Raw genomic sequence first — 27,957 nt, 5'->3', positions numbered from 1 at the left:
TATCCACAATGACATCTTCCACTTCAATTTTTATACTTCTCTCAAAGCTTTGTTTTCCTCCCTAGTTCTGCATATTCACCAATGTCCTTCATTTATTATCTGTTTTCCTCTAAGCACAGGCAGTATTCTGTGTTATGTTCCTTGCTACATCCCAAGCATTCAACACAGCACCTGACACTGAATAGGAGCTTAAGGAATGTTTGTTGAATGAATGAAGGAGCACCTATATGAATGCCTGAGTCTCAGGCAATTGGGGATACACAAAAATGTATAAAATGTAACCTTTACAATCAAGGACTTCCCAGTATGTTAGAGGAGATAAATATGAACATAATGAAGATAAAACAAGTACAAAATGTTATGCTACAAAAAAAGTATTATGGCAAAGATTCTTTTGAATCTGAGTGGGTCATAACTGTGCTTAGTCTTGAAGGATGAGATTTGTATGTAAGAAAATGGAAGTAAGATTTAATTCCTGGCTAATAGTAGAGCACGGGAAAAACAAAAACACAATGATAGAAGGATATGTTGCCTATTCAGGTAGCTTCAACGAGGCAGTCTGACAGCAGTGTTGAGTATGAGGAAGAAGAATGTAGAAACACAGGCTAGAGGGTGCCATGTCAGACTGTGAGTGTCAGCCGAGGAGAATGTAGATACACAGGCTAGAGGGTGCCATGTCAGGTTGTGACTGTCAGCCAAGGGGAGTGAATGGAGCTTATAGGCAGCAGGAAACCTTGTAAAACTTTTGAGCAGGCAAATGAGATGGCCATGCCTGTGTTTTGGGGGATAAATGGAAGTGAGGGAGAGAGTAAGATCCAACTGGAAGCAGAGACTAGTTTGGAAATTACTAAAATATTTAGGGAAGAAGAATGAGGGATGTAGTAGGTAGAGACGGTAAAGAAATGAAAGAGTAGATTCCAGGGATACTGGAGGGTAGAATGGAAAGAAGTTGGTGACTAATTTGATGTTTATTTCTAAAACGCTGTCCATTGTCTATGCGGGTGTTTCAGCCCATCTCTCTATGGGCATGATCATCTGAATCGAAAATATTGTCTTATTTTCATTCAGTCGTGGTGTCTTACAGATGCTAGGTATGAAAATATATTTAGAAGCAGAGGATCTTAAGACCCTTTCTTTGCATTGTACTAAGAATTCACAGGGAATGACAATTTACTCCCAGACTGAAATTTCCAGTGATGTTAGAAGCTCGGAGTAGACTAATTTGTGCAACCCATGCCTGCAACCATCAGATTCAAGCAATGGTCTGGCACATAAGGGAAGCCAGGCATGCTCATGGCCTCCATACCACTAGGGAAGGATAAAAGAAAAAATATTCTTAACATGAAACATTTCACACTCACAAGAGGATGCGCGACTCTTTCCATGTGAATAAAACCTTCAAAGATCTCTCTCAAATTAGAGGAGGAGACTTGTATAGAAGTAAACAAAACACAAAAAGCAAACAAATAAAGGTGATCAAAACAGGCTCAGAATAGACAAGCAGCAGACTAGACAGACTGGGTTCTGTCCCCCACAGAACCCCCTGCCAGCTTGGTCACTAAAACAGAGGCCCTCGGTAACTTAGCTGCTCTGCAACCCCGTAATATGCTTGAGGTTAACAATGCTTGAGTCCTGGTTTTACTGCTCTATTATTTGCATATACAATGCATATCTCTTGCCACTTCCAGAACACACAGTATAGGTTGCTGCAGGGCCGTGAGTGTTTCGAAGCAGCTAAGAAGAGAGCGTGACTGTGCCCTCCGAACACACTTCCTTGCTGCTATGGATATTTTGGCCAAATTCAAAAGAAACACGAGAAAATTCAGTAGCAAGCCTTGCATCGCTATTTCACAGAAAAATGAGTCGCTGCTCTGTAGCTTTGCACAGCCACTTTTCTGTTTTGCCAGCAATTTCTTTCCACGATCTCGCCAGTGCCTTGTAAAAATGAAGGATATAAAACGCACTGCTGGCATGAGCTGCCTGGAGAGGGCTCGGTTATCTGTGAGGGATTAATATCTTCACTGATGCCACCCTACCCCACACGACTCAAACCCCTGCCTCTCTGACCCACACTGTGCCCAGCTGCAGATCGGGTGTGAGAGTTGGGATCTCCTCACCAGTATGTGGCTTTGCCTGCCTGGTGCCCACAGGTGACCCACAGCTGGCTGGCCGTGCCAACCAGCCACATGTGGGAGACTCTGCCCACACAGAGAGCCTCTGTGCTGCTGAAAGGCTTGTCTGACTCTGCAGATGGTAATTTCAGCGGAATTCCTGCTTGCAGAACCGTGAAGGCTCCTCCAGGCTCCGTGGAGGTGCTTGGCAGGCAGCAGATACGACTGTTACAAAGGGAACAGGAAGTACATGCCAGTAATTAATATTATATCTTATCCCCAAAGATGTTCCTGGTCCTTTTATAGGTTAGTTAACGGATCCTCCAACCCCTCTGAGAGGTAATGAGGGAGTAATATCAACACTGAGCTTTATACCTAATTTCTAGCATTAAAAGGGAGGCAGGCAAACAAAAACACAAAACAGATTGGTAACGCCTAAGAGCAATCTCAGGGGTCCTTGGTATGCTCCCGGAGGAGAGAGAGTTGGGGACCTCGTTTTCCAGGCTGAGGGGGTTGTTTCTAGTCCGTCTGCTCACGGGGACAGTACCTAAAATGGCCAGGAGTGAAAGGCAGTTGAAGGGCTTGAAGACAAAGAGTAGGAAGGCCCTGCAGTATTTCCTTTCTGTTTCACCCCTGGACCAATGCCTTTTACAAAACAAAATCCTGCCCCCAGCAGCCAGGCACTAACTCAGCCGGCAGGGTTGAAACGCAGCCCAGCTCTCAGCCCACCTCTTGGTAGGTGAGAGAGGAAGTGAGCAGGAGACCCAGAGGTAGATCAGGGGTTATTGTTACCACAGTGTAGACTTCTTTCTGTCTTTGCAGGGTCCGGGCTACCGTAAGAAAACAACTGGAAACTCACATTTTAAAAAATAACAAATTATACAGCAACCATATTTTGGCATTAAAATCAGAGGCATTTCTAAGGTAAATGTCCACTCTTGGCATATGGAAAATCCTATAATTGATGCTTCTAATCACCGTTTATTCAGTAGATGGCTACAGGAGGCTTTGCTGCTGCATCAGCGCTGATGGGGTGCATAGTGATGACGACTGCTTTCAGCCGCTTTGTAGACTAGACAATTAAGTTGGTTGGGTAATGCTTGAGAAAAATGGGAGGCTATAAGTAGATATAAATGTTGTTGGGCTAATAAAACATTGGAAGTATTGACTGGAGAGAACAAAGTTGTATTTCTTTTCTAAAGACAAAGAGATGGATCCCTCCACCTCCTCAGCCCATGTTCTACGTTACACTGTTGCAATTTTAAAAGGACTAAGTAAGATTAGAGTGGCTGGGAGCACGGGCACAAAACGGCTCCGTGAATGCTGACCCTGGATACAGGGTGATCTGACCCAAAGAGTCAAAGAGCTGCTAGAAATCTGATGGTTCTTTTGTTTTTAAGAGAATATTTCAACCTATCTTCATGATTTAATTGGTTTAAAATGCTGATTTGTGATTTACTGGATTATCTTCACTTCTACAAGGGGACTTGGTCCTTGCTGGCCAGCTATTTTCAATCCATACACAATAAAAATAAAACATGACATGACGTGACCACGAGGAAGGTGAGATATAAAATAAAACAATGGGCGCATCCAAACTCCAGCGTGGACAGTCTTGCATTCCCATGATCTTTGCGTCATACAAAAACGATAGCATTTCTTCATCACCAATCAGAAAAATCAGAACATGTCTTTCTGTCAGAAGAGTCACACTAACCCCTTTTAACTATTTCTGTGGGCGGTAAAATTTCCATACTGAAAACAAAGCACACTATTTCTTCTGAACCCCTTATGGCTCCAATGGCTGTTGGAGTCTGAGTATTTGAATTCCAGCAGTAGAATTTTAGGTTTTGAGAATTACGGGGAAAAGGCCCAAGTTTGTGTCTACATGTGCTCAGCAGGGGTTATGCTTCCTAGCAGATGCTCCGGGGGACAGAGGGGAACAGCCGCAGCCGTGGAGAGGAGCCGGCCTCTGATCTGGGACACCGTTCCGCATAGCTGGGGCTGGCGCTGGTGACTCTGGGAGCTGCACAGCATTATGGCCGGTGTGGTGGATCAGTTGTTATTAGTGAGTGTCGCTGTGCCCTCATGGCGAGCACTCAAGTGTTCAGAGGGGGAATCGGGGAGACCAAATGGAGAAAAACAATACACAGGAGCCTAATATCTTTAAGTGGCTAAATTATCTTTTCCTTGAGAAAGCAGAAATGTTAATGGCTAAGTCTGCCAAGACATTTCTTAATAAATGTAAATAAAGAAGCAAAAGATTGTCCCAGTACTTTTATGTGCAATTAAAGCATGTCATTCAGTACACTGAATGAATCTAGGAGCACTGACGTAAATTTATGGATGTATCATAAAAGGTTTAATTTAGCTTGATTTTTGTCTTTATGAAAAATACTCTGTACCTGGAGATTTTTCATTTGTGTAATATTTGATAGAATATTGCTTTCCTGTAGCAACATTAGAACAAAAATAAATTTTATTCCTATTCACATTCTATCTTTTCCCTCTTACGACCCATCTTACTGAACTATTTTGCTATTGAGACTAAATTTTATTAGTCAAAGTTCCTTTTGTTCTAGATGATAAAGTGGTCACTGGTTTATAAAATTAGATTAGGGGCAAAAGAGTGGGGCTGGTGAAAGAAGGGCTTGTCAGGAACAGCTGAACTCAGCAGGCTGGACAATCCTGGCTCAGTCTACCTGCCTGCCTCCTCTGGCTAAGAGCGGTGCGTTTACCTGGGACATCTAGAAAGGGTAACCTACCTTCCCTTCTGGGTTATCTCAGGGCATGCCGATGGAGAACTGACCTCCTCACCCCAAAACTGTGCCTGCACCCAGCTACGCCACTGGTAAAATGGGAGAAGGCAAGAAGTAGAAGTCACTGCTCTGATGTCACAATGGAGGAGGTTGGATGGCCAAAATAATTTCCTAAGTATCCTGCTCTCAACTATCCCACATACGACAAGTAGATTGGTAGAAGACAATATGTCATATCCCTAAGATGAGGTGACATGACAGAGAAGCATAGTCAGAGGAATTGCTGTCAGGACTCTCGGGTTCGTGTTCAAGTGCTGCCACTTACCAGCTGTGATGAGCAAATCATTTAATCTTCCGGAGCTTCAGAACGCAAATATGTGTAAGATGAGAATGCCTCTACCATCTATTTTACAGGGATTCAATGCTGATTGAATGGAAAATGAATACGCAAGTGTGTTGTCAACCCCAAAGCATAAAATTTGCTATTAGTATTTCCTTGTACACAGTGGGTTCTCAGTGTGGACATGTTGAATAAAGGATATGTTGTGCCATGAAAGCCCTTCTAGATCAGGCAGGATGATCAGGATGGGCCCTCCCTGCTCTCTCTCTCTCTCTCTCTCTCTCTCTCACACACACACACACACACACACACAGGTGAAAAAGTGACTAGTACAACTTCTTGGAAAACACTTGGCAGTATCTACTCATGCTGAACATTTCACATACCACATAGCCCCTCCGTGTATTCTCAGAAGACATTAATATCTGTTGTTACCAAAGACACATAGGATGCTCATAGCAGTGTTACTTGTGATAGTCTGAAACTGGAAAATATGCTAACACCCATCAACAGTAAAATGGGCAAAGAAATCATGATGTGTTTATCCAGTAGAATACAAACAGCAATGAGAAACAGTGAACTACAACAACACACAAAAATATGAATGAATCTTACAAACACAAATTGAGTGAAGGAAGCCATATATGAAAGAGCACGTACTTTAGGATTCTGTTTATATAAGGTTCAGAAACAGGCAAAACTAATGAGTCAATGATGAAGGAAGTTAGAAAATTTTTGTTCCTGGACAGTTCATGAATATGGATTCTAGGATGTTGATAATGTTCTGGGTTGGCTAAGGTGTATTTACTTTATGAAAATCCATCAGGCTGTACACTTCTGATTGGTCCACTTTTCTGGATGTGTGTTACACTTCAATAGAAGTTAAAAACAATACGGGTTTTGTGAGATTTGATTTTGACTCCTTCAGATTCCCTAAACTCACCCTGATTCCCACAGAAGGCGTCTCGAATCCTCGTGTTAAACCCATCTTTATTCTGTTCATTAACAGGAAAAATAAGCCAAGCAAATTCACACAATATTATTTCATATATTACACCTCTCACACACACATACATTTTATAAAGAGAACCTCCAGGAGAGAAAAATGTCAAACGCAAAGGTGTGAATCACTAATAGTTGGCTTCCATTAATCATTTAGGACGATAATTTCAAGTGAAAAATCTCAACTATCCTCAAATCATAGCAGCTGTGAGAAGACATATTCTCTTTACACATAAAGCTAGATTGCAGAAGTCAAAGTTAACAGGAAGAAACAGGGAAGAAAAGATGCTGAGGTTAGAGAGACTGCTGAGAAGGGTATCTCTGTTCAATCTATGACAAATGGCTCCCCAACTCTCAGTTTGTGTGAAGCACTGTGAGATGTGCTGGGTTTCAACAGACAGAGCAATCTCCCTTTGTAGAGTTTACAGTCTGATACAGAAAGAAGTCATTTTTAGAACAGAGAATGTAAGTTGCAACTTTGTTTCAATCATAGGAGATACACAAGTTTACACAGTTCTGTCACTTTCCGCCTGTGTGAAGTTCAGCAAGTTATTTAACCTCTTTGCTTCTGTTTCTTCCTATATGGAAAGGGACTAATAATTATACCTACCTCATAGAATTGTCATGAAGATTAAATGAGTTAACGTTCATAAAGTGCTTAAAATAAGGCTTGGCGCATTGACCTTTACACAGCACATTTAATCAATCTCAAATATACTGTTTAACATTTCGGAGATTGGGCTGTTCTAATCCTCTGTCATGTCTGACATTCACTCACCTAAGGTGTGATAGCTGTATTATCTACACATGCTTGGACTTGGTTATTTTTGGTGGCTCCATTAGACACTTTTCAGGTCCATTTGAGGAAGAAATAAAAGCTCTGATTGTATCAGAAAACCTTAAATTCAAACCTTCTTGTAAGATCAGTAAAGCAAATCAGTAAAGTAAATGCAAATCTTTCAGCGAAGAAGAAACTTGGAGCAAACTTTAAGAAGAAAGTCAGCAAGTTGGAGCGTTGAGCAAACTTTTAAGAAGCACTGGACCACAATGGCTTATAAGACAATATTGTGTGGAAACGTGGATATTCACCTCTCTGAGTTGAAAAGGAACTAAAAGTTGGAATGTGAATGTGAACGTTTTAGGAATATCTTTATTTTTTTTCAGATTTCTTTTTTTATATATACACAAGAGGAATATATGGTAAAAGTAAGAGTAAAATAAAAATTCTGAATCCTCTGAAACATTACATCAGTTTAATTAACATCACATTGTCTTTCCACATGATAATACATAAAATAAGTTACATATTACCATCAGCAGTGTCTTAGTTTCAATGAAATATGGTAGGTATTTGTTAAATAAATGAAATGGCATGTTGAGAGCATAAAAGTAGAGATAGACCTTCTTAAGGAGGTCAAGGAAAACTTCCCTGAGAAATTAATTTTTTTTTCTTTTTGCTGAGGAAGATTTGCTGTAAGCTAACATCTGTGCCAGTCTTCCTCCATGTTTTTGTATATGGGACATCACCACAGCATGGCTGGTGAGTGGAGTAGGTCCGAGCCAGGGATCTGAACCCGTAAACCTGAGCCACCAAAGTGGAACACGTGAAACTTTAGCCACTTGGCCAAGCTGCCAGGCCCCTGAGGAATTAATTTTTGAGGTGAGATCTGAAGAAAGGGCAAAGATTGTGTGGTAGAGGAGAGGAAGAATCTCCTAGGCAGAGGGAACAGTATGTGCAAAGATCCTGTGGGAACAGGGAACATGGCACACAGAAAGAGGAAACTAAGAGGAGACTGGTCACGTCAAAACCCCATTTCAACCTATTTTCAAGATTTAATTTCCTATAAATTGAAAGCAGACTTCCTTTACATATATTGAAATTATATCTAATTTCCAGAACTCTTATCCTGGTTTGGAAGTTGATATCTTTCCTGTATATCACATCTCATTTTTATTCTTAACTGAAAAGGGAAATCAGTGCTCATTGACAATAAAGATATTTCACACTAGCTGTTTTAATGTCTGCACATGGGGGTTAATTCAATATGATTTTATAATGACAGTTTTTACAAAATTGAATAAATATTATTTGATTATGACAAATAATGTAATGAATCCAAATAAGAAACAAGAAAACTGATTGAATCACTGTACAGCACATGTTAAATCATAATGAAATGATTTTAGTTTAATTTGAATGTAATAACCCATTACATTTTCATGTTTTTTCTTTCTTTTTAATATAGTGAGCTAATTACCTTCTTAGAACCTTCATATAGTAACATTTATAAGGGCCAGAAAAGTATTCTGCTCTGTGAACTCCAAAAACTCTTATGATAGATATATGCATTTAGGATAAATTCAATAACTTGTTGATGAAGAATTATTTTAATCTGCTTCACTTTAATGTTAAAGAGTGTAGTGTTTATTCTTTTTATTTTCAGATTTTTCCAGTCGCCATTCTTTATCTTATGTTCTTCCTTTTTCCTGCTTATTTTTTATTCTATGGTGATTTGAAAAGTAAATAGCCTGCTTTAATTCTCCTAGAGTTTTCATTTACAATTTTAGAACATAGATCGTTTTCTAATTATATTATCTCCCGTTACAATAGTGGCTGATCTCCCCTTTCCATTAAACGAGGAAATTTTATTGCTTTTCACTGCTGCCTTCCCAACTTTTGGATTTTGGTTCATATTAATTGGTTTTTTGAGCCAGATTATCTTTTCCACTGGTAAGATTTTTTCTAGAACTACTTCACTTTTATCTCAAAGTCCCATTACAATTCCCATTACAAACTTGACCTTATTCAGTCTTTTGACTTTTCTAATAAACAAAACATGAAGACAATAAGAGATAATGGATAAATAAATTAGCAAGTGTTTTCTAATTTTTCCCGGTGTTCTCTGGTGAAAAAAAAAAAAATGACGACATTTCAAATCATTTGTTTCCACCTTTTAGGTCATCTTTGCTTTTTGTCATCTTGTTCCAGATTTGAATAGCCTGTTGGTTCAGCTCATGGAGGTCTTTGGGATTTATTTGTGGTACTTTTTAGTAAAACATACAGAAAAGAAAGCAAAAGGAGTGAATAACCGTTGACAGTTTTGATGTCAACAAGAATTTAAATCACAGACTACTTTTTTTTTAATAAAATACGTTTTATCATGAAAAGATCAATTTTAGGAAAGTTGGCCAGGCAGTTTTTGTTCTAAAGAACCTCAGTAATTAAACTACATCTGAAATTTGTAGGCACAATGTCATCATTCTGCAAACTGGCCAAGCTCACTAAAAAGAAATATGAACTTGAAGCCATTCAATGCAGTTTTTGGTTCAAGCCCTCGTCACTAGGATGCCATAATATTTCTTCTGTTTAACACAGATTCACGTTATACAAATCTTGCCTAAGAAAACACCAACTACTTTCTCTTTGGCTTCCTTTTTGCCTCCTTAACAAGATGCTTCTTCTTAATGACCATTACGATGCTACGCCAAGAGTCAGAGATCCCTGATTATTCTTGCTAAATTACTTTAGAGAATGTATTTTCCCATTCAAGAGTAATTTTAAAAATTTTAATGTTTACTTTTATTTCATTTTATATTCATCTACTTAAGTCTTTATTTTCCATTAAGGCAGATTCCTTATATTTATAAATTTTTTCTTTAAAGTACATTCAATTTCTGGGGCTGGTCCCACAGCACAGTGGTTAAGTGTGCTCTGCTTGGGCAGCCTGGGTTCACAGGTTTGGATCCTGGGCGTGGACATGTGTCACTTGTCGGCCATGCTGTGGTGGTGACCCACATATAAAATGGAGGAAGACTGGCACAGATGTTAGCTCAGGGTTAATCTTCCTCAGACCAAATAAAAAAAATTACAGTCAATTTACTTCTAAGCGAGTTTTTCCTTCAAAGGGATAGGTAATTAATTTTAATTTTGAATATGTCACTGTGGTCCACAATTCTCAGCCAACTGTTTTTCAAGAGCAATAAGAGCTGCCAGGAAAGTACCCAAAAGTTCAATGACATCTTTTGAGGGGAAATTCTCACAAAATATAAAGCTGTCATGACTGTAAAGGGATGACGTGCTTTTTATTTTAGAATCATATTTGCTTTGGAATTATATCCTTTTATAACCCAGACTTCTTATTCTTTGTTTTGGTTTATCTCTGGTTCGACAGCAATGTGCTTTTATTACCTTTTCTCTATGGATAACAGAGTGGCATACTATTTGAGTTCTTATAGATTTAAGATTGCCTTTCAATCAATTCCTCAAGTGGCTGAAAACTTAGAAGTATGAAATTCTAGGCTACGCCATTTCTTTCATCAAGAATTCTGTAGACATTGCTAAATCTTCTGGAGTTTTGGTTATAGAGTAGATATTTTAGGTAAATTTAATCTGTGATTTCTATTAAGGCAAATCTTTAATTTTATTCAGATGCCTTCAGGATGTTTTTCTTAATACACGAAATTCAAAAATTTAACCAGGGTAAACCCAACACTACTCCAGGATTGTTAAAAGTTAGATTCACTCAAGAGCAGTGTGTGCTACGCTGGTTATTTATGTTATTAATCTCTCACACTGAATTATAACTTCCTGCTTACTATTCTCCCTGCTCACTAGGCTTTATCTCCTTAGCCACATTGACAGTGGCATTTTTATGTTGCATCTTTAGCGTGTTACACAGCACTTGGTAGGACCTAGCTCTTACTAAGTATTTGTTGAGGCAATGAGTAAGCAAGTGAAGGAAATCTCCTTTCAGATTCCACAACTCAACAAAATTTCTCTAACTGAAGTTCAGTGCAAGCCGACGTAAAGACATAAGAATGAGAATTAAAGAGTCTGCATATTTTTAAATAAATTTTGAGGAAAAAATTAAAATGTAACAAATATTAAAACATTCTTCCAAAGAAAACATTGAATGTCACCTATTATGATTGAATTCCAGTTGCCTTATCTTTGTTGCATCTGTTGACTTTCACAGATGTTTACTTTATTGTGTGGTTGACAACTTTTGATGGTACGATTATTTCCAGTGGGCATTGTCTTTCCTGGCTGTACCCCGTCTTTAGATGTAAGCATACACATAATTTTTAAGCTTGCCCCCGCAAGGGGAAAAACTCGTTCTCAAAACACTGAGAATAAAAACTCTAATCTCCTAGCTGCATGTGGGTAGGCTTGGCTTCCAGTTTCTCCCAGGTCACTCTCTCCCACCAGAGCTGCTGGTAGATAAAAAGCTTCCACGCCATGTTCCAGGAGAATAAGCAGAGTGTACCTCTTGGTTTCTGAGTTTATAGGGAGGATTCATGACTTTCAAGGCACAAAGGCCTCATCTTGCATCCTTATTTGGGCATCAAAAGCAATGATTCAACCCCGAAAAGTTTAAATCTCTGTTGGAAAACCCTAGGCCTACCTTGACTTCAGCTCTGCATTGCCGTTGTGTTCCTGCTTCATTAGTAGCACCTGACAACCCTCTTTTTCTTTTTTTCTCTTCGAGCTCGCCATATCATATATAATAGTTTTCATTCGCACAGCATTCTTACATACTTGGAGCAGAAGTTCACTCTGCCATATTGACTCGACGTGTAATCCTCTTTGTATTTCCAGTGCCTTCTCAATTCTGTGGACCCTAGTTGCTCCTCAGTTATTTGCTGAATTCATTATCTAATAAGTGAATAAAGCAGACGTGTGTGCCCCAAGTGCTGACATTCATTGGAAGGGTAGAGAATAAGAAGCAAAATGGCCTGTCTTATATGACCAGGGGAAAAAATAAGAGGGAGGAATAATGGGAAGCATGAGAGATAAAAAAGCAGACAACAGAAAGCTAAGAAAAACTTCTGTGATTTGCGAACTTTGCCTGAGACCAGAAACAGAGCGATAAAACAAAAGTCACCATTATGACTCCAGCTTCTACTCTTGGATCATCGTTAGGATCCTAGTTTTGCCATGTTGACATTTATTTTATTATATTAAGCTTCTGTAGCTCTTCACAAAGTACACACTATAAAAATTCTGCTAAAAACAAAGGAAGATGTCATTGAAAATAAATAGTGAAAATGCCATCTAATGCAAATTTCTGATAGCAAATTCCTCTCCATGACACCCCCAGCTTGACAAATTCAGATCATACTGCAGATGTATAATTTTTTGGCAATAATGCCAGTCTTCTCCCCAACAGAAACTATGTGTTCACCGCTTTCCAGATGTACAACTCCCTCTGGTTAATTCTTACAAAAATAGCTTTCATTGTTCAAAAAAAAACCCCACAAAAAACAATTTGAACAAGTTTCTTTGTGTCTTTATTGTTTCATTTGATATGAGGCAGTTTATCTACCCAGCACATACACGGCCTTCTCAGAGTACCTTGTGGCAGCCTTAGTTTTTTTTTTTATCTGCATTTGCTAAATTTAGTATGAATGGTAGGATAATCCTTGCTAAGAAAGTGGATTATAAAGATAAAAGAAAGAAGCATTAAGTTCTTTCCCCAACCAGTTCCAAATGTGCCTTTATGCCTATAATATCCCATAAACATCAGGGCGATTGCGCCAGCTGCTCTTGACTCTCGGAGGGCATGATATTTCCTCATTCTGGCACTAGCCACCACCCCAAAGGAAAGAGACTCTCACAAGCCAGAAGTAGACAGGGCTATAGATAAACACTGGGACCTGATAGCTCTCTGCTGACAGTAAGTTCCTATAAAAATAAAAAATTAAAATACAGTATAAAAAGACACTAAATCCAGACATAAAAACAGGCGTTTGGATGTTTTTTTCATTATATACTTCTGATATTTTATAAGCGTGGTATCCAGAACTCTTGGCAACGATGCATTAAACGAGAGTGAGGCAAAGAAAAAGAGGAATTTAATTCCCTGAACGGACTGATTAACACATGGCTTACTCACTTCCATTTGTTTGGGCACTTGCTTTTGTGTTACTGCATTTTCTTACAGCTAGAAACTGACATACTGACTTCTGTTAAACCCAGAAACACCGTCCAAGCACCGTCAAATATGAGGAGTACATCTTGCTTTATTTTATGGTTTTGTTTCTTTCTATCAAATGGTAAGACTGGATATTTTCTTACTCTTACAACGAACACAAAACAAAGCTACACTCTCAAGAAAGACTGGGAAGAATGGGGCAGTCCTGAGCCCCATATCCCAACACTCTTGAACACTGGCCACAAATGACTATGTAGCTGTCTAATATTGAAAAGGAACAGAAACAACAAACAAATCAAGGAGTACATCATCCCAAGCTTGATGAACTACTAGATGTTGATCGCCCAAAGGGGCATCCATATATTGTGGCAGTACTTGATCCTTTCACATATATTCTGTTCAACTTTTTGCTAAATTTCCATCACATCCCCACCTTGTTCTGCAGTGGAAAGACTGAGCCTGGCTGTGTGCTGGTGAAGAGCAGGAAAATCACAGCCCGTTAAGTATCCGACCATGCAATGACCATCTGTTGTCCCCTGTTGACCTCTCTGAAGCAGACAGAAGAAGCTTCAGGGACATTTTCAGAAGAAAATCTAGATTCAGATCTTAGCCCCGTTCTTTATGAGATTTGATGCTGATTGCTTAATGTTTTTAGACCTTTGTTTCTTCATCTGTAAAGCGGCTACAACACCCCCTGCCATTTCTTCCTCAAGGTTTTTTTTTGCCACAATAGAGTGAGATAATGTGTGTGAAAACCTTACAGAAGGTTGTTTACAGAAGTGGATTTTCCTATTTTTGGAAGGTTTCTATTTGCATATACAGCTGACCCTTAGGACTTCCTCTGTGCTGGATACTGTTCTAAGCGATTTCAGTATTTAACTCATGTCATTCTCACAACAATCGTGAAGCGGAGATGATTATTATCCCCATCTGACAGATGAGTAAACTGAGACACTGAGCGACTAAGTCACTCATCCGTGTTATTAATCCTTACACTATACCAAAGTGTATGAATGACACTGATTGAACTGGTACCATACTTACGCTATGAGAACAGTAAACGGATGTCTGAATTGGTTTAGCTGTAATATTTTGAGGTATAAGCCCTCAAAATACGGTACAAGCCAATCTCAGGATAAAGTTAGTATAGAGACACCAAAGTGTCTGCATCGTCCACATGGAAACAACGCAGTTTAGCAGTGGAGGGACAAAGGTTAATGACAAGACCCGCTCCTGAATGACCCATAACTGCATAAGGTTGGACCCTTCAGTCGTTGTCACTTTGTTAGTATTATCATCATCATCCACGTAAGCAGCAGCAGGAAAAAAGGGTGGCGAAGAAGAATTTCTGAAGTTCTATCCCACATCCTACTCCCACCACAGCCTACTGGTGGGAGCAGGATGGTAACACGCGAAGATGTTACTAAATAAAATTGTCTGAGCAGGGGGAGGAAGGGATAGGATGAAATATTATTAAATTGCTCATGTAATCCAGGAAGAGGGCTCAGAGAATGCATTAGAGTCATTCCACCCGTTATGTATTGTTTGACTGGAACACTGAACCCTCAGGAGCCGACCATAAGTAGTAATGGCACCAATAACACGGGGAAGGCAGAAAGATAGACGTTTTCATGGGATGTATCATAGGTATATGTTACGCCCTTCAGCTCTTTTCTCTATTTTACTACTTTTTAAGAGGTTCTATTGTTGCTTCCTACTTAACAATGATCTAATTGCAAAAGATTAGTTTCCAGCTTTCCTGACAGTTTCCAAAGAAATGAATGACTTTTTTTGTCAGCCACAGATACTGCATTTACTATCTATTGCTGAATGACAAACTGCACCAAAGCTTAGTGGCTTAAAAAACAATTTTTATTATCTCACAGTTTCTGTTGGTTAGGAATCTGGGCATGCTTAGCTGAGTACCTCTGGCTCAGGACTTCTCATCAGATTGCAATCAAGGTGTTAGCCAGGGCTTCCGTCATTTCAAGGCTCAACTGGGGCACGATCTGCCTCCAAGTTCCCATGGTTGTTGGCAGAATTTGCTTCCTTGCGGGTTGTTGGGCTGAGAGCCTTGGTTCCTCACTGGCTAAGAGGCTTACTTCAGTTCTTTGCCGCATGGCCTCTGCACATTGCAGCTCAAACGTGGCGGCCAGCTTTCTGGGAAACAGCTTGGATGTGAGGGTCTTCTAGAATCGGACCTCCACTGTGACATATAGAGGCAAGGGAGTTGAAGGCATTGGGAAAGTAAAAAGTTAAGATACAAACAGTGGAAGACAGCGGCTGAACTCAAGCATCAGGGAAAGCCTTCGGAAACTAGGAGGGCCAGGAACGGAGAGTCCAGGTTCTGGGAGTCCTTTGTGTGAATGTTGAAGTCATTACAATTGTTGGCAGGAGTTAGAGTGCACTGAAAGATTGTGAGACAGAGGGAAGGGGTCATCAATTTAGGACACGGAACTTAACGTGACTCAGCAGGCAAGGAGAATCCCTGATGTCACTGGGGCCGTCTCATATGTGGAGTGGGAGGGATTACTGTTAACAAATTCTTATCAAACTGAAAAGATTTAAGATATGAGTTATCCTCTTTCTAGTAATCACCTCCACACCCCACCCCCTGACCTCGTCTCTCCCCCAACACTCATATGATTTAATTCCAGGATGCTTGCAGGAGGAGGCAAGGCCAGGCTGCAGTTGGGAACAAGGAGGTTCACCCTCACACAACTGCCACTGATTCATTAAGGTGATGAAATGTTTATTTCCCTTTAAATTTGCGTGTTCCTTTCAGAAGTCCCAAAGTTTACTAGAAGTCTTTTAAGATGCTTCAATATTCTCTATAAGAAAATTGGGAACTGATTTTTTTTTAACAATGAGGAAATTAAAAGATTCTAACAATGAGTAGCTAATTTATAATCAGAGAAAAATTATAGTGCAGAGTCTGTGTTAGTTTCCTAGAGCTGCTGTAAAAATTTTCACAAACTGTGTGGCTTAAAACAATAGAAATGTACTCTCTCACAGTTCTGGAAGCCGGAATTCTGAAATCAATAAGTTGCCAGGGCCGTGCTGTCTCTGAAGGTTCTGGAGAAGAATTCTTCCTTGCCTCTTCCTGGCTTTTGGTGGCTGCTGGCAATCGTTGGCATTCCTCGGCTTGTAACTGCGTCACTGTAATATCTACCTTCGCCTTGACGTGGCTCTCTTCCCTCTGGGTGTGTCTCTCTGTCCCCAAATCTCCCTTTCCTTATAGTGAATGCAGTCTTAGGCTTTAGGTCCAGTCAATCCAGTATGACCTCATCTCAACTTGATTCCACCTTCCGGACCCAATTTCCAAATAAGGTCACGTTCATAGGTACCGCAGGTTAGGACTTCAACATGCCTTTTTAGGGAACATAACTCAACAACCACTACAGAGTATTATCAAATAATCCGTGGAATTTCAACACTGATTTCCAGATCGTCTACTAAAGGAAAGGGTGAGGTAAAGAACCTTGGATATTTTTCAGTCAGGTAAACTGCCAAATCTCATGACCTTGGGGAGTCACTTAAAAGAGGTTGTTTCCCCATCCCCAATTAAGCTAGTGCTTTTTCAGGAAGTTACCCTGGCTTTCATTGTGATATACTCCCTTTTCAGAAAGGGTTGTACAGTTAATGACTGAATGCATATGGGCAAATTCAGATTAGACATATCCTTAGCCCTGAGGATGTTTCTGCTTGGCTTTGCTGTTCACACTTCTAGGGTTGCAAACACAGTAGGGGGTGGAGCAATTGAGGAAATCAGAGAGAAGAGGGGCAATACATCAGAGTTGTTTTCCCACTTCAAATGACGTGATTCTGAGCTTTCCCACCGGCTCAAGGTCCTCCAAGTTGGAATGCTTAGCATCCAAACAACGTGCAGATGCCTACTGTGAAACAACACGCCTCCTGACCACAAACACCACTGGGAAGAAAGAAAAGAGAGTTTTTCCACATTGGCAAATGACTTTGGTACAAAGAATGTGTGAAAGCAAAGAGATTCTTTCCCCTGGGCTTCATCACTGCAAATATGTACTGTCAGGTAGATTGGCTCTTAGGTCTAAAATATAAGACCCTTTGAGCAGAGCGGCTATATACAGCAAGTGCAAAAGGTGAGGTGCGTTTAAAGTCTTTTCACATGGCCAATTTAAATACATATTAGCTTTTATTTAAAAAAAGAAGCTACCAACTTTTATTATTTTTTAACCATTTTCCAGCAATAATTCCTGAGGAAATATGAATGTGGAGTTAGTTCATTTAGTCTACAAAAAAATTGATTAAATTTTAGATGTCTTTGCCCTTAACCCACTTTGTCCTCTTTGAAGACAACTTATTCCCTCTTTCTTCATTCATGATTTGCTTTTCTTTTTGAAATTTTGACATGACTAATTTCAATGTCATGACACTATCCTTAGAACTTAATATACGAATGTGTGGTGCAGTTCTGATTGCAGTTTTCTTCACCACGTTTCCGTCACCATGGTCTTTCTCCACATCTCAGTTCATTCACAAATGGATCAAACGCAGTCATATTCTCACAGGTGTCCTCAGCCCCTCTCCTCCCACCATTAGTCCATTTTATTAGCCAGCATTGTCACAAACTGTGTAGGTAAGCCGTATTCAACTTTCTCTATGCCATTTCTCAACTGACCATCTTCTTCCAATACACAAAACTCAATCTCCCATTGACTTTAAAATCCACCACCAGAGCCTCACACTCCCCCTATTGAATTAGTTATTTTTGGTGCATACATGTTTATCTGCAAGCACACTTATATGTTCCTCAATGGTCCTGTCTGGAACACTTTTCTCAAACAATTTCTGAACCTAAAAATGACGTATTCAATTTAAATTTCAAGTTAAAACAAGTCAGTGATTTTTGCTAGTAATAGTTGATGATGGGCTATTTTATTTTTAAAGAGTCAAGTGGAAGATAATCTTCTGATTAGAACAGAATCTTGACAAGAATGTTGGTGGTATATTGCAATGTGCAAAAGAAGAAAATCTAAACAATTAGTTTTCCTTTCCCTTCTATTGCTATGTGAAAAAGAGAAATCAGGAGATCTTAGAGCAGAGGAGACAAGGGGAAAGGTCCTGATCTTCTGGCTGATGAGATGTATAATGCCAAAAATACAATAAATAAATAAAAATATAATGAAGATTACCCATTATTAGCACAATGGTTTCAATAACTAAAATATGTATGCGTGATAGAGAGACCTTTGCAGCAGCTGAACTGAATGCAATATTTTTACTTCAAGAGAACCTGAAACTAGAAAGCCAGTCCAAAGATGATTTAGTGTTAACACAAGATTAATACAAGATTAAGGGTAATAAATATCCAATTCCTCTCTGGGCATATGAATTAGGTCTGATTACAGCTAATAATAAAGAAGTGAGAAAAATATTCAATTCTAGATATTTACCAAAAAGAGAGAGATCTGGAGCTGGCCCCACAGCCTAGTGGTTAAGTTCAGTGTGCTCCACTTCAGTGGCCCAGGTTTGAGGGTTCGGCTGCCAGGTGCAGACCTACACCACTCATCAGCCATGCTCTGGTGGCAAGTCACATATGAAATAGAGGAAGAGTGGCACATATGTTAGTTCAGGGCAAATCTTCCTCAGAAAAAAAAAAAGGAAAGAGATATCTCACTGTATAAGAATTATTTGCTTAGATTGTATCATTGCTTAAGTTCAAATGTATAATTGATTTTAAGTAACAAAGAGTGAGTGATTTATCAATTTGTACCTCAGCTACATCCCTAACTAATGTCTAAGTTTTGTTATTCAGATAGTGTGATGGTGAACCTCTAAGATAGTAAACTTAAATTTATTCATTCATTCAGTCAATCATTGATTCCACAGGTGTTTATTGTTTGCCTAGATGTTGTCAGAATTGAACTTTGAAGGATAAAGAAATAAATGAAATACTTACCACCTATTAACGTGTATGGCATTCTGGTAGCCGCTATGGGGATATTTGCTCACGTGAGAGCTTACAATTCTCTAGATCCATGGTGTTACGGGCTGAATTGTGTCCCCCCAAATTCACACATTGAAACCTTAAGCCCCAGTTCCTTAGAATGTGACTGTATTTGGAGGCAGAGCCTTTCAAGAATGAATAAGTTAAAAGGAGGCCATTAGAGTGGGCCTTAATCCAATCTTCCTGGCGTCCTCATAAGAAGAGGAAATTTGGACTCACAATGGGACGCAAGGCTGCATGCATACAGAGAAAAGACTGTCTGAGGACATAGCAGAAAGGCAGCCATCTATAAGCCAAGGAGAGAGGCCTCGGAAGAAACCACACCTGCTGACCCCTTGACCTTGGACATCTTATCTCCAGAACTGTGAGAAAATAAATTCCTGTTGTTTAAGCTACCCTGTCTGCAGTATTTTGTAAGGGCAGCCCGAGACTAATTCTCATGGGTAAAAGCCTGAAATGACTCATAGGAGCACCTCCAGAAACCTTTCATTTTATAACATCGCAGCGCCTGAGTTTAGCTCCAGGGAGCGATCGCGTTGAAAGGGATCTGCTCAGCTACCTGTGTTTCAGCTCTGCTGGTGACTCACTCCTCTACTAGAAGGATATGCCAGCGGGGAATGTCCTCCCACCCTGGCTGACCTCGGCTCTGTCTTCCTGGACGCCACTTTGGTTCCAACAGTTTGATTCTCCAGGAGCTGCATAGGGTCTCATGGTGCAGCCCAATTTCAACTGGTCTCACCGCTGAGAACTTATCTTGCTGAACTTCAACCACTCCCCATCAACTCCTCCTCCACCAGCAACTTGGTGCTGCCCAGGGCCGCCTGGGGTGAGGCCACCCTGCACTGGCAGGACCCTGGGAGGGAGTGCCTCCTCAGATTTTGCACCCTGGGTACCTCACTCTCATCACCCGAATGCCAGTGCCACACCGTTCCCGAGCATTCCTTGGCCCAGGTCCTTGGCGCTCCTTCAGAGCACATACAACCTGGTTGTAGGTACAGAGGAGATATGAACAGGAGACTTAAAAAATATATAAGCCTAGAAAATAAGTGCTAAATGAATAAGTAAGTTCAGGAATCTTCAAATCAAACAATATAAAGAGATGGATAATAAACAGCATCCTATCTAATTTACAATCTTCGAAGAAAACATGGTTTGCAAGCCTGGCTCTGCCATCTACCAGCTGTGTAGCGTGGAACAAATTGCAGCCTCTCTGAACCTCTGGGTCCTCATGGGTTTATTTAGATGATTAGAAATAACCTATATAAAATGACTGACTTTGTGCCAGGCAAATGGCCTGGACTCACTGAACGGTTCTACACTTATTACCATTGTTTCTTGATTAATGCAAATCTAACCACCATCATCTCAGCAGGCCTCATTTCAGCACTCACATGACAGACATCCGAAAGCAAAATTGACCTTAGCAATGATTTAGTCCAGTCTCCTCATTTTCAGAGAAAATTAATGCCCAGAGAAATTAAATGACTTGCCCCAGGTTACAGAACCAGTTGGTGGCAGTGACAGTGTCAGCCACAGAACATATGATTTCTTACTCAGGTTCAGAATACTTTTCATTTCAAAGAACTTCATGAATAGCAGTACACATATCTTAATAAACATGTATTTGTAAATGTATACTAATTACATATAGACGGTCAGTGAACTGAAATAAGTGGAATAATTATTAAATCTAAGTATTGTGGTCACGCTTCACATTTACACTCAGGGCATCTCCAGTGTACGGAGTAATTGAAGGTTCCTGATTGTCTCTAACAAATCGAATCTTCCTCAGAGCCCCGACCCTGCCAAACAGGGATGGGTTCACGGTGGAGCTTGTCACAGGCTAATCTCAGACTCTGGCTTAAATGGTCTTTCGGGAAAGTGCTTTGTTTTAGACTGACTGCCACCTTTAAGTCTCAAAATGGCAAATGGGAATGTGGGGCGCGGACACAAGACAGCTTCTTTTTTTGCTCGTACACTCCTGTTAATACCAGCATCTTTCACAATAGCCAAAAGATGGGAACAACCCACAAATGTCCATCAACGAATGAATGGACAAGCGAAATGTGGCATATATGTACATGTGCAGCAACAGAGCATCACCCAGCCCCCAAAAGGAGCAAAATCCTGATACATATCACAACACGCATGAACACCGAAAACACCACAAGTGAAACAAGCCAGGTGCAAAAGGACAAATATTGTATGATTCCACCTACATGATGTATTTAGAATAGGCAAATTCATAGAGACAGAAGGTAGACTAGAGACTACCAGGGGCTGAGAGGAGGAGGGAATGCGGAATTATTGTCTAATGGGCACAGAGTTTCTGTTTGGGATGCTGGAAAAGTTATGGAAATGGCTGGCGGTGATGGCTGCACAACATATGAATGGACTTAGTGCCACTGAACTGTACGCTTAAAATGATTCAAATGGTAAATTTTGCATTAGGTATGTTTTACCACCACATAAAACACAAAAATAATACCTTGATTTTTCAGTGAATATTTATTAATAGTATTTCAATTTTAGTAAACACATAGCTACCTCAATCTTTTAAAAATAACGTTTAAAATTTTATAATGGAAACTTCAAACATATTCAGAAGTAAAGGGAATGGAATATTAAATTCCCGCTCATCACCTAGCTTTCATTGTAAGCAACACATGGTCACTCTTGCTGCTTCTATTCTCTCTCATTCACTTCTTTCCCCCTCTGCCCCATGTTACTTTGAAACAAAATCCAGAAGTCATAATATTCAAATTACGAACATTTAAATATGAATCTCTACAAGGACTCTTTTCTGAAAAACATAACCACAATACCATTATCACACCCAAAGTGTTTAACAATAATTCCTTAATATCATCAAATATGCAGCCAGTCTTCAGACAATCAGGGGTTGTCTCATAATATTACTTTCACAGTTGGCTTGTTGAAATTAAGAATCTGTACAAGTTCTACACATTGTAATTAGTTACGTGTCTTTTAAGTTTCTGCTAACCTATAGAGTTTCCCTCACTCTTCTTTCCGGTTTATTAGTTGAAGAAACTCAGTTGTTTGTCAAGTAGAGTTTCTCACATTCTGGATTTTTTTTATTGAGGTACAACTGACATACGACCTTGCATTAGTTTCAGGTGTCGAATAAAGATTCGATATTTGTATACATTGCAAAGTGATCACCACAATAAGTCTAGCTGCCATCTGTCTCTATACAAAGTTATAATTTTTCTTTTCTAATGATGAGAACTTTTAAGATTTACTCTCTCGGCAGCTTTCAAATATGCACTACAATATCATTGACTGTGGTCCCCATGTTATACGTTACATCCCCAAGACTTATTTATTTTATAACTGGAAGTTTGCACCCCATGACCCCCTTCACCCATTTGCTCACCCCTCCACCCACAAGGGGGCCTCTTGCCTTTGCAGAAGTGGAGGAGAGATCTGGGGCTCTTGAGAGGACCTCTGGGCTCTCTGGGTCCTCCCAGGTCTCGGCTGTAGGATGGCTGGTCTACCCCCAGAAGGGACCTGGCACTGTGTTCTAAGGTGCAGCATAAACATTGTGACTTGTTCTCTTGGACTCTTCAGAGCTTAGTTGTCCTCTCCTCCTATTTTCAGAAACACCGTCCATCTGGTGCCTGATTCGGCCATTTATACTGTGGCTTCTGCACCATGGCCACTGTGCCTCTTGCCAGGGGAGCTGCTGGCCGGCTTCCTAGCTCTGGGCTCAGCCGCCTTCCATCTCCTCCATGGGGCACGCAGGCCCTTCCGTATCCCGTCTGTCCGTGCCCCACCAAACAAGGGCAGCTGTGAGCATTCTCTCAGGTCCTCTCTCTGTTTGATGCTGCCATTCTTCATTTTTTCCTGCGCCATGGCTGACCCATGTTGCTACAGCCTCACACTGTGAGGTTGTCTTTTCAAAGTTCAAAAGAGAAGTGGGCAAAACCCCTTCTGCTTTAGCTTTCCCATCAATTAATTCCACACTTCTGACTGGGATTTCAGAAGAGCTGGGGAAAGCTCCCACCCTTACATCTTGTTCTGCTTTTTTTCTCTACTGTGGTGTCTGCCTTTCTCCCCAGCCTCCATCGGATCGTAAGGAACTCTCCTGTCTTCAGTCTACCCAAACTCCTCTCAGACATGATTTCTTGTGCTTTCTCTGCACTTTGGATAATATTAAATACCTATGATTCAAGTTAGATAGCCCAGGTTCTTGATATTGCAGTCTCAGGCACCCAGGAACTAGTGTTTAATTAGGACAAATAATATTAATATCTATGTCTAAAAACTGCTTAAAACACTTCAAAGATTTTCCTTTTTTCACTTGGAATAAAATATGAACTTCCTGTGACAATTTGTACAGCCTGGTCCTCCTCTCCCCTCCACCAGCTAGCCTCATCTCAACCCTCTCCCACTTGGCATTGCACCCTAAATACACATATCACAGCAAGGAGGCTGATACCCCATTCAGGGTCTTTTTCCACATTCTCTTTTTCTAGATCTTTGCAGACCCAGCTATTTCTTATCCTTCGGGTCTCAGCTTAAAAGTAACCTCTCCAAGAGGAAGTCCCTGAGCTTCTTATTGAAAGATTTTGAAAATAGCCACCCATCCCTCCCAGCCATTTGTTTCTAGCATAGCACCTTGGCTATATCCCTCACAGTACTTAAGGCAATTTGAAACTATTTTGCTCATTAGTATGTTTGTTCATTATCTGTTTCTCGATAGAATAGGAAATGCATGGAACTGGAGACTTCACTTGTCTTGTTTACCATTTTATGCCTCGAACTAGTGTCTAGAGCATAGTCAATGCTCGGTAAGTAAGGAATGAATGAATGAGTGAATATATGTTGATGTGCTAGGAGTCATCATAAAGTTGACATTTCCTTATGTACCTAGGTGATTTATACCTTTGAGAATACTATAAATTCCATAATTACTGTAGAATTATGACATATAAGAAGTGTCAAAATCCTGTGATGTTTTTACCTAAGGATATAGTCTTCAAAACAAGACTAAATGATGTGTATTAAAAAAATAAAGAAAGATAAAACTTTAGATCTTGGTTATATTTCAAACTAGCATCTTATTATCCAATTAGTTTATCCATTTTATTACTACTTAACTTACAATATTTCTGTTCTTCACTGGACTTTCTTTTATTTAAAATCTCTGTTCTCTCTGTTACAGAAACCTTCTGAACGTTTTCTTAATAGACGATAGTTAATAAAATGTTCTGGTCCTCATGTATATAAACTTATGTGTATGCATACACATTTATGGAATTTTTACCAAAAGCTAAGTTTATACTAAAATGGCATAAGATTGATTGTTCTGTCAAGGTATATTGGGGCTGTAACAGAGGATAATCACCGCCTGATGCTATTGGTCCCTTGTCCTGAATCACATCCAGGCAGTCCTGCTTTCAGGTAAAGCTGGCAGAAAAATGACTGAACAATGGCTGTTTCTTCATTATCTTCTTTTCTTCTTCCTCTAGGACAAAAATAGAAAGCGCGTTATTAAAATACCAATTGTATTACTCAATTGGAATATACATAAAGAGAAACTCACAGGGAGTAAGATTTAATAGAATTTTGTAACCAGGCTTGCACTGTAATTTTCACTTAATTATCCTTTATTCAGAATTAAACTTCTGTGTTTCTCCTCTAGCTCAATTACCTATTTAGAAAGTCATTTTACTGGAAGGGAGAAACTCCTCATTTCTGTAGGTTCTTTTCTTTTAATTAACCATTGCTTCATGTGGGTTCTAGATTGATAGCTTGACTCTTGGAACAATAGATTTTACATGTGTCCAGTAGCCTTGGAAGTTAATGACTTTAATCACCCAGTTATAATTTCGCTTTCTCAGTGTTTAAGTGTCTATGGTGTTTTCTTCTGGTGTTTTTCTGTCCCTGTATCCTCCTCTCCCCTTCTAAAAAATATCCCAGTTTATCTTTGTTCCCCTATGGTTCAACAGAACTTAAATTTAAACAACAAAAAATTACCATAAGGAGGGGCTGGCCCCGTGGCCGAGTGGTTAAGTTCGCGCACTCGGCAGCAGGCGGCCCAGTGTTTCGTTAGTTCGAATCCTGGGCGCGGACATGGCACTGCTCATCAGACCACGGTGAGGCAGCGTCCCACATGCCACAACTAGAATAACCCACAACGAAGAATACACAACTATGTACCGGGGGGCTTTGGGGAGAAAAAGGAAAAAATAAAATCTTAAAAAAAAAAAAAAAAATTACCATAAGGAGACAGAGAGTTGTCCTATTCTGTAACAATTTTTACTCCTTAAAGAAAATGTACCACATCTCTGCTTTCTATTTCTAGGTGTCTTAAGCTCTTCATTCAGTTCCCACATGGTTGATTGAAAACAGAATATACAGATATTAAATTTTTGATCATAAACATCATTGATAATTTAAATTTTCTTTCCAAACTGTACTGATTAAAGAGATAAAAAGAACTTTGCTCTCTATTTCCTTTCAAAATGTATAAACACATTTATTTTGTGAATAACACCTTGAGTCCTAATTTTTTCACAACTTTCCGTAGTCAACTTTACTAGAAGATCAAGTCATATTACCTGCCCTCAGTGAACTCAGTACCAACAATGGTATTTTATAGGCTCATTCTCTAGGTCTTTGTTTTATCCATGCCTTTTGTATATTGTAAATTTTGTACATTGTAAAAGAACAGCTTTTACTAATTTTCTCTTCATGATTTCTTTAATTCTAGCAAAACACTTACACATAATCAGGAAACAGGCAAAACCCATAGTAGATGGGTTTGTACCTGGAAGATTTTCTTTAGAAGAATAAAATTACTGAATATACTAAAGCTTCAATGCTATATGCTAATATGTTAGTAAAGTTCCATATTTTGTAAAAGTTTTCACATGCTTGATAAGATCTTTAATCATACCAAGAGCACACATAGTCATTTTGTTCACTAACTGAATAATTGAGACACTGGTCAGTAGGGTTAGATTCACTTTTTTATTCTCAAATAATTTCTGAGATTGGTAAAAATCTGATCATATTTAATTCTTCGTGCCTATTTTTTTCGCTCCTCCTCCTCTTTTCTCCTCCCCCACCTTCTTTCTTCTATTCCTCTCTTCCTTCTCCTTCAGCTTCTTCCTCCCACTTTTCCTCTGCACTGTTTACAGAGGAAAGAGACAGAAGGAGAAGACAGCACCTGTGCATCCTGACTTAGTGTTTACCAGCACACCCTGACCACCACCTGCACTGGTCTTACTCTTGGCCTCTTGATCTCTTGAGTTGGGTTACTCATTATTGTGTTAGTGCTCTGCATATAGAGTTTGTGTGTTTGCTTGTTCGACTCAGCTGTATTTTAACCAGGTAAAAGTTAATGACAAATTTAAATAACTAAAATGCATTTAGTGTATGTCCGGAAATTTTGGATATTTTATTGCTGTTTTAATGGGATCATATAAGATTATTAAAGAAAATTTTATAAAGATTATAAAAGTGTTAAATTCCCATTGAAAAATTCAGTTAATACAAGGATATAGAAAGAAAAATGTCAAAGTTCTTCCCTTATCATCTTTAATTGTTCTCCCAGAGGGCATTACTGAGAATTGTACATTTCCATAATAATTTTATTTGAATATACATAGACACATCCATACAAATATATATAAAGACATTAATACATCTTTTTAAGTAAAAACTGGATCATGGAATACATATTGTTCTAAAACTAGATTTTTTAAAATCAATAAGTTTTCATGGATATCTATATGCTTAAATTATTTTAAAATTAAATTCTTAGAACAAGTAATATAGGTATAACAAGTAATATAGATATGATAGTCATATTATTGACATTATATGCTTTTTTCCTTTACAGATGGAGAAACAAAGCAAAACAGAAACCGAAGCATAGTTCAGGTGAAATTACATTAAATTGCAATTTAGAAGATTTATTTAAAATCTCAGAATTTAGTAGTTTCGGGACTTAGTTTCTTCATTTGACAAATATGGGATGGGAATGAGGTCTGATAATCTGTACTGATAGCACCTCCTGATCCCATAATAAAAGTTATACACACAAAAGTAGCAGTGCTGATAGCAATAGTAGAGTAAGTCAGTTGTATTTTGCTTTATTAAAATATCATTTTAACTGCTGTTACCCAAATCAGCAGTATTCTAAATAAGATGGAACTTGATTTGTCTTTCCTGTGCGATTCTACGCTGGTGTGGTCACTCTAATCCTCAAAGTGGTCAGAGGTCTAGTCTCCTTCCCTTTTCTTGCTCCACCATCCTCAACAGGCAGCTTCCACCTCATAGTACAAGAAGGCTGCTCCAGCTCCTGCTATCATGGCCACATTCTAGCCAGACAGATGAATAAAATGGGAAATGGAATGTGGGCTCCCTCCCTTTAAAAGCACTGTCAAGAAGTTGCATACACTTCTTCTGATCTATTCCATTAGCCAGAACTTTATCCCATGGTTATACCTAACTTCAGGCAAAGAAGGGATATGAAGTATTTCTCTGTGTTTAGTAAAGAATTCTACTGCATAAAAATGATGAGAGTGGATATGGGGACAACTAACATTTCTGTCACATTATCATTATGGTAAACAGTGTAAAAACGATTTTGAAATGCTTTATCTTATTTGACAAAAGGATACGATGGATATGGATACCTCTTAAAGCTCATAAAATCTATGATTTTATAAAGAAAAATGGTGGGTCTAAGAAATTCTTGGATTAAATACTAGCTTATCCTTTCACCCTGTCAATTCATCTCTTATGTCAATTATAACTTGACTCTTCTCATGCTTTGTGTATACCACCA

General features: G+C 39.3%; 1 long non-coding RNA gene across 1 annotated transcript; it reads left to right on the top strand.

Moving 5' to 3' along the window:
- The first annotated feature begins 16,502 nt into the window (after nucleotides 1-16,502).
- On the top strand, nucleotides 16,503-27,212 carry LOC138918271 (uncharacterized). The gene is made up of 3 exons (XR_011427391.1): nucleotides 16,503-16,619; nucleotides 16,996-17,265; nucleotides 27,007-27,212. It is a non-coding gene; the product is annotated as an uncharacterized lncRNA (long non-coding RNA).
- Nucleotides 27,213-27,957: the final 745 nt, after the last annotated feature.

This window comes from Equus caballus, chromosome 16 (assembly GCF_041296265.1).
Source record: "Equus caballus isolate H_3958 breed thoroughbred chromosome 16, TB-T2T, whole genome shotgun sequence".
NCBI lineage: Eukaryota > Metazoa > Chordata > Mammalia > Perissodactyla > Equidae > Equus > Equus caballus.
The sequence above is the reverse complement of the archived record's forward strand: the minus strand, read 5'-3'. Positions and strand labels throughout refer to the sequence as shown.